This window comes from Muntiacus reevesi, chromosome 1, assembly GCF_963930625.1.
Source record: "Muntiacus reevesi chromosome 1, mMunRee1.1, whole genome shotgun sequence".
NCBI lineage: Eukaryota > Metazoa > Chordata > Mammalia > Artiodactyla > Cervidae > Muntiacus > Muntiacus reevesi.
Genome location: NC_089249.1, coordinates 255866874 through 255881497, shown reverse-complemented (window position 1 = coordinate 255881497; position 14624 = coordinate 255866874). Strand labels below are relative to the sequence as shown.

At 39.6% G+C, this 14624-nt stretch overlaps 1 protein-coding gene across 1 annotated transcript in view; it reads right to left on the bottom strand.

Annotated features, from left to right (window-relative positions):
- TENM2 (teneurin transmembrane protein 2) overlaps window positions 1–14624 on the bottom strand; it is a 1359342-nt gene that overhangs the window by 1164029 nt on the left and 180689 nt on the right. Inside the window, exon 3 of the mRNA XM_065919048.1 lies at window positions 6000–6065. The gene's annotated coding sequence lies outside the window, so the exon portion shown is untranslated. The remainder of the gene's footprint in view (window positions 1–5999; window positions 6066–14624) is intronic.

Genomic DNA, 14624 nt, shown 5'->3' with positions numbered 1-14624 from the left:
GAAGCCTACCTTGAATGTAGGAACAATATTTGTGCATGCTACCCAAGTTGTGTAAAGCAGGGGCCATCGATAAATCATTTCATTTGAGAAATCTCAGGTATGTCCAAAACACATGCACATTTTCCTCTGCAGGCACCTCCTTCAGAAATTTATAAACAGATTGTCAGCAAAGTAATAAAGGCACTTGTTATTTTTATTCCTTAGCAACTACACAAAACCCACTTGTCCCGTCACTTCATTTGCCCACTAACAAGACATCTGAAAGTCATAAAATTAAAGTGGTTTGCTCTAGCTATACCCAGACAACTCAAGAGTGACTACAGAAGCAGTTAGTAAAATACGGGGCCCAGGGAATCATTTAGAGGAAAGGTAAGACCCTAAGCCAACACGTTCAGGGATGCTCAGACATCGTGTCATTTTTCACGCATGCTGCATGACTACACACGTGCAGCAAACTCCCTGTCAGTTTCCCTGGGCTTCCTGCTTTTTGGCTTGAGTGAATGTACTTACACACAAATGAATGACAGAGACAGGATTACAGGGGTACCTTTAAGTTCGCTTGATCTGCTTTTATTTTTTTTGGAAGTCATTCTCAAATGTCAGTGCTTAATTGGGGACTCCGCATAGTGCATAAACTATCTCAGCCCTGTGATATCACTGGGGAAGAACTATATTGGGCCTCTGGGTCCACTCCTAGATTTAAAGCAGCAATTCCCAAATCTGAAAGATGCTCTAAAGGTTTCCTTCAAGAAAGGGTTCATGGCAAGTCTGAAAAGTGCCACCTCCCCTTATGAGTGATCTTCATGCACATTAGCACATTAAAAGTTCTGAGAATTCTCAGGAGCTTGATTCTTTAATCTATATTCTCACTATTATTTGACTATAGAATTGGGTGGGGAAGGGGATTCTTAATATTTTTGGACATAGTATCTCATAAAACATGGTTTGGAAAATTGTGCTCAGTAAAGAATAATACTACTATTAATTATATGTACTAAAAATACATACTATATTATTATATATTATTACATGTCACAACAGGGCAAGTTCCTGAATAAGTGAATTTTTTGTTTGTTTGTCTGTTTTGTTTCATAGCTTATACTGGTCCTCTTGACAGAGAAAGATCTATGTACATTCTAGTGAGTACTTAATGTGGATCCACAAAAGGGACGCCATTACACAACTGATTGTGTCTTTACCACTTCAACAGCAATATCAGAGAAGATATATAATAAAAACTTGACCATCAAGGTCAATTATGATATAATTAAGCATTATACAAGAAACTATGAAAGATTATAAGATAATATGTATGACTTTTACACTTTTATGTGGCAGACAGAGCTGAAATATTTCATAAAAGTAGATTGTATGTATTCAGCACTTTTTATGTGGTCCACACTCTTACATTTACTTTATATGTAATAATTAATTTGTACCTACAGGCAAATAGGCAAATAAGGTTCTAATTTCTTCCTGTTTTTCAAACAAGGCCATTAAGGAACTGAGACGTTAAGCAACTTGCACAAGGTCACACAGCCTGTAGTTAATAACAACAATGGAAAAAAGATAACACAGAAGTTGTGTGAACATCATGACAGATCAATTGATAGTGAACATGAATGCTTTGGGCTTCCCAAGTGGCGCTAGTTTTAAAGACCCTTTCTGCTAATGCAGGAGACATAAGAGATGCAGGTTCAATCCCTGAGTCAGGAAGATCCCCTGGAGGAGGGCATGGCAACCCACTCCAGTATTCCTGCCTGAAGAATCCCATGGACAGAGGAGCCTGCTGGCTACCGTCCATATGGTAGCAAAGAGTCAGACAGGACTGAAGCGACTTAGCACATACCCACAAGAATGCTTTACTCTGGTAAGCCAATGACAGAATCAGAAGATATTTTTCACAGAAAAATAAGGGATTTTTAAACCACAATACAGAATTTTCCTTATAATTAAAATGCCTACAGATTCAAATATATAATCAAATTTACACTAATTCGTGGTTTAATTTTTACATTTGGTTTTTTAATTAAAGAAATATTAAAATTCTTTGTGTTTTGACACACATTTCCTTCATTCACAAGCCCAGATTCATACCAAATTAGCACAACATCAGGTAACAGGGCTTCCCCGGTGGGCTCAGATTGCAAAGAGTCTGCCTACAATGCAGGAGACCCAGGTTTGAATCCTGGGCTGGGAAAACCCCCTGGAGAAGGGACTGGCAGCCCACTCCAGTATTCTTGCCTGGAAAATCCCATGGACAGAGGAGCTGGTGGGCTACAGTCTGTGGGGTCGCAAAGAGTTGAACACAACTAAGCAACTAGCACACACACACACACAAGGCAGTGGAGAGGTATCATCAGTTCTACGATTACCTGTGTGGTGCATGGCCTGCCAATACACTACAAAAGTATAAATATTTTCAGCCCATGGAAAATACGGCAGGTTTTTAAAAACGTGTTCCAAACGAAATCTGTCATTGGTTCAATCATTTTAATAAGGGTGATTTTCACATACAAAACAAACACCCTACTCTTCAACACCTAAACACAAGAACAGATCCATCTGTCATCTTTATCATTTAGCTTCCGATCAATTGATTATTGACAGGCTGCGTCTGCTCTGGACAGTGTCAACAGAAACCTTCATCTCCAGCAGGAAACCAGTGCTCAGTCTCACTTTCTGCACAGAGACCTTGCCTTGTATTTCACCAAGCTGAAAGCAGCTCCTATTGATTTCAGGTTGGACTGAATTTGTTACAGTTTCTATAGCAGTGGCAGAAACCCTATTTGGTGATATTATTACTGTAAAGGTGAAGGCATAGATTTGAAAAGGTGACTATTAGAAAATGCTATGAATTTCAGGCAAATCTGATAATTGGGTTAATTGTGACATGGTTTTTTGTGTGTGTTTTGTTAGTTTTACAAATTGGGTAAGAGGATTAAGATTGATTTAATTATCTAATAAACATCCAACAAATACCAAAAAAAAAAAAATTTCCAACTTCGTTCCTAAAGTCAAACTGATCCAAATTTTGGCATGTTAAATGAATACAATGACATCATAGTTAAAATCAATATATATGTGTGTGTTCATACATATGCATATAGGTTCATTTACTGTAATGTCCAGAAGACTCAAAAGAATTATAAACACAGTATAGCCCAAATCACTAAACATTGTTAAGACAAGACAAGCCATTCTGCTCACTACCACACATTATTTGCCTAATGGACTTTTACAGACATATCTCGATATGTCCAATGGGGCTTCCCAGGTAGCAGCATGGTAAAATTGGCCTGCCAAGGCAGTAAACACAGGAGACCTGAATTTTATCCCCAAGTCGGGAAAACCCCCTGGAGAAGGAAATGGCAGCCCACTCCAGTTTTCGTGCCTGGAAAATTCCATGGATAGAGGAGTCTGGTGGGTTACAGTCCATGGGGTTGCAGAGAGTTACCCATGGACGTGCCTGAGGGGCTGAGCGCACGTGCTAGAAATGCCTGACACACATATTCTTATCGTGGGCTCTTTTTGAGAGGCTCCCCTTCAGCTGAACACTATTTAACAGCTACAAATTGGAGACCTATATTAAGGCTTTATCCATTGTAAACCTATGAGCCTGATCGTTGATTTAATTCCCAATTTGAGAGTCAAGACACCTTCTCTGCTACTACCTTTCCCACGGCCAGCATCTCAGTCGTGTCTGACTGCGACCCCATGGTTTGAGCCTACCAGGCTCGTCTGTCCATGGAATTTTCCAGGCAGAAATACTGGAGTGGGTTGCCATTTACTACCCAGGGAATCTTCCAGACCCTGGGATTTAACTTGGTGTTTCTTGCACTGACAGGCAGATTCTTTACCACTGTGCCACCTGGGAAGTGCAGCTTTCATGTCACTGTTACACAAAGGCTTCTATGCAACAAATTTCAGTACAAATTCCTAAGCAGATCTGAACCATGTGTTTATGTGTACCTAAAATGACTGCTATAATGATATTCGAAGTTCAGTGATGCTGTCAGCTAAGCCACTAGTTTTTCAGGTTCTCAAAGTGAATAAACTTCAAAATGAAATTTCTTCCCTGCTCCATGTAAATTTCCTCGTGAAGAAACAGAAAAATAGAGTGCTTGGGACCTAAGTAAGTAGAAGAAATCAGAACAGCTTGAAAGCACGCATAGTGTCTTGCTTTTCCAATGTGATTATTTCTCTGACAAAAAGTAGCAAATGTTGTACATAAGTGCCTCTGCCAGTGGTTCAAAATTGAGCCCCACACACTACACTGGCTTAACTATTAGGCATCTAAATGGAGCATGCGAAAAAGCCATAGTGTGTGCAATGCCTGGATGGACATGGCGTCTACTTGGAGCTGTTGAATGTGAAGGGAGTCAACAGGGATTTATTGGACTCCCACGGAGTGGAAAACCGCATATTACCAAAGGGTTTGAGGTACATTTTTAAAGAAGAAGAAAAGAGCTTGCTTTTTAGCTGTAAACATTCAGGGTTCCAAAGGAGTGCTAAGAAGCTGTGAAAATGGTCATTATGCAGCAGCTTCCGAAGGACTGCTCCTCCAGTTTCCTCCAATTCATCCTCAGAAGTCATAAATGCTAAATGCTGGCATGCTATTATGACATAATAAGAGATGTATATGAGGTTCCTGGCACAGAGCTTCAAAACTCTTGTAGTTTCCTGAGTGACAGGGGTGAAAGGAGTGTCCTTTGTTATTCATAACAAGTTCCTTTCAACCATTTTTGAGTTTATGTTAATCAGGTGACTTTGGGAAAGTCCTTAAAGATGATGAGGCTGGGTGGCTGGCTGCCAGGAGAACCGATCTTGGAATCAGAAGGTTGGCACTCAGAAGCTCCATTCTCAGACCTCTGGGGAGGTCCCCTCCAGGGAGGGGCTGGAGATTGAGTTCAATCATCAATGGCCCATGAGTTAATCAATCAGTCATACCTTAGTCATTCATGTCTATATAATGAAATCTCAAAAAAACCCCTAAACATCAGGGTTTGGAGAGCCTCCAGGTGGGTGAACACTTGAGGTCCTAGGAGGGGGATACTCCTGGAGAAGGCATGGAAACAGGAACCCATATACCTAGTTCTATACATCTCTTCCATTTGGCTGATCTTGAGTTGTACCCTTTATAATAAACCAGAAAAGTAAGTAAATTCCCTGAGTCCTGTGAGTTCTGATTAAGAGTTGATCAGCCAAAAGTACAGAAGCCTCCTGAATGTGCAATTGCTATCTGAAGTTGGGGACGGTCTTAAGTGACTGAGCCCTTAACCCTTGGGATCTTCACTAACTCCTGATGGTTAGTACCAGAATTGAATTCAATTGTAAGACATCCAGTTGATGTATAAAGAAAATTGGATAATTTCTTGGTGTGGAAAAACCCATGCATTTGGTGCCAGAAGTGTTGTATGGGTAAAAAAACAGATCTTAAGAGTTGAAGAGCATTACAAGGTTTGTTGTTGCTGTTTAGTCACTAAGTTCTGTCTAAATATTCTGTGAACCAGTGGACTGGAGCCCGCCAGGCTTCTCTGTCCAGGGGATTTCCCGGGCAAGAATACTGGAGTGGGTTGCCATTTCCCTCTCCAGAGATCTTCCCAACCCGGGGACTGAACCCTTGTCTCCTGTATCGGCAGGTGGATTCTTTATCACTGAGCTGCTAGAGAAGCTCAATTACAAGATTATCTAACACTTACCTACCAGACACATCTCCCCAGGTGGTACAGTGATAAAGAATCTGCCTGTCAGTGCAAGAGATGCAAGAGAAACAGGTTTGATCCCTGGGTCAGGAAGACCCCTGTGTTTTTACACGGAAAATTCCATAGATAGAGAAGCCTGGCAGGCTACAATCCATGCGGTCACAAAAGAATCGGACATGACTGAGTGCCACACACACACGTTTCATTGATTCAACGGTCACCTTGCTGAAAGCAGGTTTGTTCATAAAACATCTCCAAATGAAAATTAAAATAATGTTTTAAAATTTTCCTTACTTTCCATATATAATTGACCTTCACTTGGCAGGGCTTCCCTGGTGACACAGACAGTAAAGAATCCGCCTGCAATGAAGGACACATGGGTTCAATCCCTGGGTCGGGAAGATACCCTGGGAAGGGATTGGCAACTCCAGTATTCTTGCCTGGGAAATCCCATGGACAGAGGAACCTGGTGGGTTACAGTCCATGGAGTCACAAAGAGTCAGATACGACTGAGAAACTAACACTTTCACTGGAAGAAATGCCCAAGATCCCCTTTATTGTTCTCCCAATTTACTTTCAAGGCACAAAAGGTTTAACAACACTTAGTAATTCCAACTGGAGGAGGGGTTTACCAAACAAACTTGAAATCCATAAATTTTGCAAGAAAAGTCAGGAGAAATTCCAAGGATATTTGTGCTGCCATATTGGTTCAACCACTTTGATTTATTCTGAAATGAATTTTGAGGAAGATCATCACCAATCTCTTAATATTGTTGTGAAATCCCATGAGAGGAGGAGGAAATCCCATCAGAGGAGCCTGATGGGCTATAGTCCATAGAGTGACAAAAGAGTCCGACAGGACTTAGTGACTCAACAACATATATATATATATCACATAATGTATTTAAATGGCTAAGCTCACCCAACCAATTTTCCTGAAAATGAAATTTTAATCATACTATATTGGCTTGTTTTATTAAACATAACTGTGTTTCCAACTATTGTCGTGAAAGAGCTTTTTCATCACCCAGGCTCCCAGACAAATCCTAAGAGAGATTTGACAAGATTAACCTGGAATCTAAGTTACTTTAGTTAGAATTTCAACTAAACCTCACTTAAGATGTACAACCCTGAACAAATTAGTTAACTTTCATATGCCTCAGTTTCCTCATTTATAAAAAGCATAAACTGTATTTAACTGGGCTGTTGTGAAACTAAATGAGTTGATCGTGGAAAACAGAATAGCTACTGGCATAGTAGGCACTATGTAAGTATTCACTATTATGAGAACTCAAAGAAGTCAATTCATAAAAATGTTTAATTCAAGGACCAGAATGCTGTTTTGGCCCTTATGATATGTTTTGAAAACAAGATGATAAGCTAATTAAATTTAAGTGACCCCAGGCTTGAATATTTAAACTTGCTACACAGCAATAATATAATTCTTTATTTTTTCTTTTAATGATGACTTTGTTCTGAACTCTCAAAAGCACACTTGCAACAATTCTAATACCAGCAGGAAGGAAGATTACATCACTAGTTCATCAATATAGGTAACCATTAAAATGCACTGCAATTTTATGGTGACGGCTACCCAAAGATGGGGGGAATAGACACTGTCAGAAATGGGCAGGACATGGAGTAGATAGAAGGAAATGGACTGTATCTTTCATTAGATAAACACTCATAACATCTACAGTAATTTTAAAAAATCCTATATTTTCTCCTCCCTGTTCTAAGTTATGGTTGTTCTTCAATGGAGGCAACTTTTTAAAATTTGTTTTTTAATTGGAGGAAAACTGCTTGGCAATGCTGTGTTGGTTTCTGCTTTACAACAACACAAACCAGCAGTAACTATACATATATCTCTCCCCCATCCTCCCTCCCCTCCCCCACCCCACCGCTCTAAATGGTTATAGAGCACCAGGCTGGGTCCCTGTGTTATGCAGCAACTTCTCAACAGCCATCTGTTTTACACACAGTATATGTGTCAATGCCACTTTCTCCATTTGTCCCACTCTCTCCCTCCCCTGTGTCCACAAGTCTGTTCTCTGCCTCTGCATCTTCATTCCTTCCCTGCAAGGAGGTTCACCAATACTGTTTTTCTAGATTCCATATATATGTGTTAATACACTATATTTGCTTTTCTCTTCCTGCTTTACTTCACTCTGGATAACAGCCTCTAAGTTTATTCATCTCACTAGAACTGACACAAAATCGTTCTTTTTTATGGCTGAGTAATATTCCATGGGATATATGTACCACAACGTCTTTACCCATTCATCTGTCAGTGTATGTCTAGGTGGCTTCCATGTCCTAGCTATTGCAATAATGCTGCCATGAACTTTGGAGTACATGCAGAGACATCTGCTCTATAATAGTCATTGAAGAGTTGCCTTTGAGAGTTTTCCTCTTCCCTTTCATCCTTTCTTTCCTTCCTCCCTTCCTATTTTCCTTCCTCTCTCCCTCCCTTCCTTCCACACAACACTGACAAGACCCCGTTTGTATCATGCACTCCATCAGGCACTGGAGTTATGGCAGTGAATAAAACACAATCCTTGCCTTCAAGATCTTCACTGGTCTAGTGGAAGAGACGGACACATAAGCACATCATCAGTTCACAAAATTAATATGAATACAGTCCAATACTTTGGCCACCTGATGCAAAAAGTCGACTCACTGGAAAAGACCCTGCTGCTGGCAAAGGCTGAGGATAGGAGGAGAAGGGGGTGACAGAGGATGAGAGGGTTGGTTGGTATCACCGACTCAATGGACATGAGTTTGAGCAAACTCCGGGAGATAGTGAAGGACAGGGAAGCCGGATGTGCTGCAGCCCATGGGGTCACAGAGTCGGGCACGACTGAGTGACTGAACAACAACATGAAGACAGTTACAGATGAAAGCAAAACTACAGATGGGAGACCCTAAGGAGGCTGGAAGGAGAGATAAGAAAGGCTTTTTGAAAGAGAAATTGATTGAGTCTTCGAGAATTAGTTAAAATTAGTTTCTGGGAACAGGAGCAAAGGGACTGGGAGATCAGAGCAGTTATTCACAGGGGGGAAGACTGACAAAGACAGGGTATTCGGAAGCCCCATGATCTGTGTAAGGGACAGAGAATGAAGTCTCTGTTGTTGGACTAGCAAGTTTCAAGGTTTTAGGCAACCACATGTGTTGTTCTTTGAAATATCCCCCAGGACTTCCCTGATGGTCCAGTGGTTAAGATTCTGCACACCCAATGCTCCCAAAGGGGGCCCAGGTTCGATCCCTGGTCAGAGAACTATATCCCACATGCTACAACTAAGAGTTCATATGCTACACCTAAAGATTCCATGTGCGGCAAAGGGATCTGGAAAAGCCAAATAAATAAATAAACAAAATCTCTCATAAAATGTACAATAGAAGCAGAGATACTTGTATTTTTGAATGTATACATTTTTTCAGAGACACTAGGTCCTTCACGAGATAAATAATAATTGGAAGACTTATTTGTGACAGATTATCCTGGACACCATATACAGGAGTAAACCATACAGGCCTCATGGAGCATATATTCAAGCAGGAGAGGGAAAATAAGCACAGTTCAACAGCATAAAATGAAAATATTCTTTTCTTTTTCAAATAATGAACTAGATCTAATTTAAACTATGAAAAGAAATTAGTGAACTAGATCACTAGCTTATCAGTAACTAAGTTCCATACTAAGTTTAGTAATAAATTTTATTGTTAAGAGATTGAGTTCATTTGTTTATTCAATTCATGCATATTTATTGACATTTACTATAGTACAGATTACTGAATTATTAATAACTCGGTTTATTGGACTATATGCACAAACAAAATGGACACAACACAAAACCTTTGAATTCTATTCTTTCCCCTTCCTTTCCTCTGAATACTAGCAATAGAAAACAAGTTTGATTTCCTTCTCATCACAAAGATTTTATGACCCTCTCTAAGAATGTCCTTGAATATCAGGAAAATAATTGACCAGAAAGCAAGAATTGCAGCAGTCTGTCCATATTCATGATCCATTCTCTTAAAATTGACAGATGTTTGCATTTTTTTTAAACTGCTTGATTTAAACTATCTAAATAAGAAAACAATACATCAAGGTGTCTACGTAAACGTTGGCAGCCCAATGGCAGTTTTAAAGAAATATATGAACCCACTTTGGGATCCTTAATGGACACAGAAGTCATGAAACCTCAATAAGAAATGTAATGCCAACCACAAGTTATCTAATATTTCAAAGATAACAACATCCTGTAATGTTGTATAATAATTTTAAGGCAGATTGAACGTAGTCTTGCAATTTTCATGGGGGAAGAAAGTCTGCACATTTTTGTGATTTTTCTTTTTTGACACATTAATTGCTCTTCCATACACAAGGAGAACAAAAGCAGCAGCATGCCATATTTATTCAATGAAGGGGGAGCCACAGGGGTTGTGGAACATTCTTTCTCCAACACTAGCCAAATTATCTCAGTGCCCAACTTGTAAGAGGCTGCAATAATACTCGATCATTTCAGAGAGCTGGTAGGGTTATGCATCATTTTAACAGCACGATGGCAGATTGTGATCATCTTCATGTTATAGGAATCTAGAGATAAGTGGCAGGCATGGTGAGTCATTTTCATACATCCTCATTCTGCAAGGAAATCTTAAAGAGATAGTCAGAAATTGTTCTTCAGGCATGGAATGCATATTAACTCCAAGTGTTAAGCAGACTTGTGTACACTTGGAGGGTCATTGGTGAAATGGTCATGGCTTTTGGTGTCCACTTTAAAGCGAGGGAGTGTGTAATAACTAACACTGATGTGTGGGGTCTTATCTAGTAAAAATATATCTCAGGATAAGGAAACTTACATGAAATGGACTAGAAGCTCCATTAGGGCAGGGATAAGGTCAGTTGCATTGGCTGATTTGTATATGCAGAGTTTGTCACAGTACTGGAAACTTATTGGTGTCTAATAAAAATCATTTCAAGGAAGGAACAGACAAGGAATGCCTATTCAATAAACGCTCCCTGTGTGCATTACCGTTAGCAATGCTCATGTAGAATAGTCCCTGTCAATATGAGAGGCTGGATATTTGACCATGAAAATACATCTTAAAACATGAAGTTTTTTTTTTTTTACTTGTCATCATAACATATTTGTATGCACTGAACAGCAACTGCTTAACTACTTGAATAAAAAAGACATTCAGCATGTTTATGCCAATTCAACTGCCATCAACATCCGAATACCCACAAAAAATCATCATCAGAGATAATCAGTTCTTTTGGTAAAGGCACAAAGCAGTTTGGAAAAACTTAATTGAAAACTGGACACAACTGGATGATGATTGATGATGAATGCAATGGTGATGAATTAATTTATTTCTTAATGAGCAGGCTGAGATCCTTCATTTCCTCTAAGAGATTAGCATATTTAAATACAATATGTTATGTTTCCCTATAAGATCTAATCTTTTAAGCACTATGCCTCGTTCAAAGAGTATTTTAATAAAAGAGAAAGGGATAAAAATAATTTTGTGTGCAACTAAAGCTATAGAAGCACTTGTTCTAGAAGAAGGTGTGTCTGTAAATATGCTATTTGAAATACAGGAATGTTATACTTAAGACCTGTCAAGCCAGTAAGTCAAAAAACCTCAAATTCATACGATCTACCACTAAAACCATCTCACGTCCTAATACTGATACCCTCTGTGGCGTCTTGTGCTGTTGTCCGACTCTCCGCAACCCCGTGGACTACAGCCGGCCAGGCTCCTCTGTCCTGGGGATTTTCCAGGAAGAATACCGGAGTGAGCTGCCATGCTCTCCTCCAGGATTTTATATCAAATCACATTTCACGTTTCTGTTCATCTCTTCTTTGTGTGGGCCTTTTTTCTTTTTTAAACTTTAATTTCTTTTAGGTTTAATTAGTTTCTTTTCTCTTCAGTGTCCTTTTGAGGTATCTTAAAAGCAGAGATGAGGAATTTGATTTAAAATTAGTGTGACCTAAGAGTTAGTGAAGGATAGCGGAGAAGAAAGGCGTCTCTTCACTGGAATGGTATTGTTTGAGTCCATTTTCAGGCTTGAGGTGGTCAAGCTGATCTCAGTTGATACTTATTTCGCTATCATCTGCATTGGTAGATATAGATTTGAGCTGGCTCATTCCCCTCATTCAATTATAAGCACTTTACAGGGAGAGCCCAAGTCTTTGGCTTCATTTCCACTCCCAAGAGTCCTTGGTAAACTCTGTCCAGAGTAGCTCAGAAGGAAGGCTGCTCCCAAGCTGTAAAACCCCAGATTTGTATTACACAGAAGCTATAGAAACAAAGGTTATCAACAGATCTCCCCAGGTCTGGATAGAAAAGAATATTGAAATAGAACTTTCCCCATGGATCTCATCAACTCACTTGGGGCACCAAGAGATCACCTGGGGCAATGTGAATTAACTCTTAGTTAATGGGATTTTTGAGCAACCAGAACTTTTGTTGCCTTCCCATTCAAGATAGCAAAACTTTGATTGTGATGGTGGTATTCATAACAAGAAAGTTATCCCATATTGTCAGCTCCATAAATAATTGGGTCCCAGAAGGACTGGCAGAGAGCTTTAGTGATATATAGCTACCAAGTACACTGACAAATTGTGATCAGGCTGCCTTTGTTCGGAAAGCAACCCGTCTCAATATAAACTCAGAATGGCAGGGGAATTGTGCAGCATAAAGCAGTCCAATAAATGAAGCTCCCATCTGTCACAGGGAGTTCCACCCCAGAACAGAGGTCACCAGATAATAATAATAATAATGAGAGCAATAATGTGAATAATGACATCATCATAATAATAGGTGAACACGCTGTAAAGAGTACAAGGGGTACCCATTGTCAACTCAGCCTCACTGAAGGGGAACTTTGACTGTCTTCCCAGAAGATGGGCAAATCAAATTCAAATTGCTATTGTTCTCTGTAGGGGCAGAATCAGTCCTAGGATTTTTAGTCCCATTGGCATCCTGTGACACAAGGCAGCTGGGTGACAGGAAGAATTTGTCAAAAAACCATGAGTATACTTGACCCAACAGGAAAAAAGTACAGTTAGAAAATGCCCTAGTTCACCACCATAATACTAACAATAAACCCCCTACATGCATTAATACTTCCCTAATTATGACATCTACCAAAGAGACAAAAATAAAAATGAAACAAAAAATTAAAAAAGAAACAAAAATTTTAAAAAAGTAGCCATTTCTGTTGACCAATAATTTGGCCTGATTGGACTTGTGAAATGTTCTATTCCTTCTACATTTCCTTCCACAAGGTTGGATGGGGATTACATTTGTGGAACACCTACTATGTAAAGCCCATTGCTTTTTATACATTATCTGTGGAGTTGGCAGTATTATTCCCATTTTTTAGTTAAGAAACTCAGAGTTAATAAATTTCTCAAGGATATATGGGGCGCCACTGGCCAAGATAGAATTCGCACCCAATCTAGCCCCCTCCAAAGTTTGCACCTTAAGGCAGGCTGACTAACGGCACCCCAAAGATATCCAGGTACAAATGCCCAGGACTGTGAATATGTCACCTTACATGGTAAAAGAGACTTTAAGTTAAAGATCTCAAAAGGGGAGATTATCATGGATTATGCAAGCAGACTCAATATCAAATGGTCCTTATAAGAGACAGGCAGAGGAAAACTTCAGAGAAGAATAAAGCTGGTGTGGAGGAAGCAGAAGTGGGAGTGATGTACTTAAGATGCAAGGAATATGGCCACACCTACAAGTCAAAGAACAAGGGAACAGATTCTTCCCTACGCTTCTGGAAGGAAAGAGCCCTGATGATACTTTGATTTTAGCTCAAAAAGGCTCATTTTGGACTTTCAACCTCCAAGACTATAAGATAATAAATACGTGCTATTTTCATCAACCAGGCTTGCAACAATTTGTTACAGCAGCATTAGGAAGCTAATACACTGACTCTTGTACAATATGATCTTCAACCACACAGATTCACTTACACACAGATTTTTTTCAGTGAATAATATACAGTTGGCCTTCCATATCCACATATGCAGAATCTGCAGATACCAAGAGCTGACTGTAAGGCAGGAGTCCCCAACCTCTGGGATTTAATGCCTGGTGATCTGAGGTGGAACTGATGTAATAATAATAGAAATAAAGTACACAATAAATATAATGAGCTTTAATTGTCTGCAAACCATACCTGCTACCCTGGTCCTAGAAAAATTATCTTTCACACAACCAATCCCTGGTGCCAAAAATGTTGGGGATTTCAAGAGCTGCCCAGGAATGGGGTGGCAGGGGTGTGGGGGGTTTTGGAACCAACCAGCAGATACTTAGTGATGACTGTATGCACCCAAAGAGGAGATGCTTTATTCACTAATGACTGGGAACACAGGCTACTCTTATATTCAGAGACAAAGTCACCTCTGACATTTTTATTTAACTGCTATTAATGACATAAAGCTTGGAGGAAGGGGTAATCAACAATTTCTTCCCAAACGTACAGAAAAGAAATGGGATCCTAATGGATCCTGCTTATCTCTTGATCTATGGAAAGTGAGTCACCCCTGCTGACTTGAAAAAAAATGCACAACTTGAGAGTTGTGAGTCAAATTTTATGTGGGGCAAAATGAGGACTATAGCCCAGGAGACAGCATAACAGAGAGCTCTGAGAAACTGCTCCAAAGAAGTAGGGGGGAATGCCAGTATATATGGAATTCTGGTGAAGGGGAAGTACATGCAATCAAGCACTTTTTAAAAAAAAATTTTTGCAGGTTTCTGCTAGTCATGAGGAACAGATGTCACCATGAAGTATTTTAGTGCTTTTCTAGATATGAGAAGATACAAGAATTGGGCTCATAAAATCGGCTCCTGAGAATATCTAACTATCTGAAGATCCGTTCTGCCAGTTTT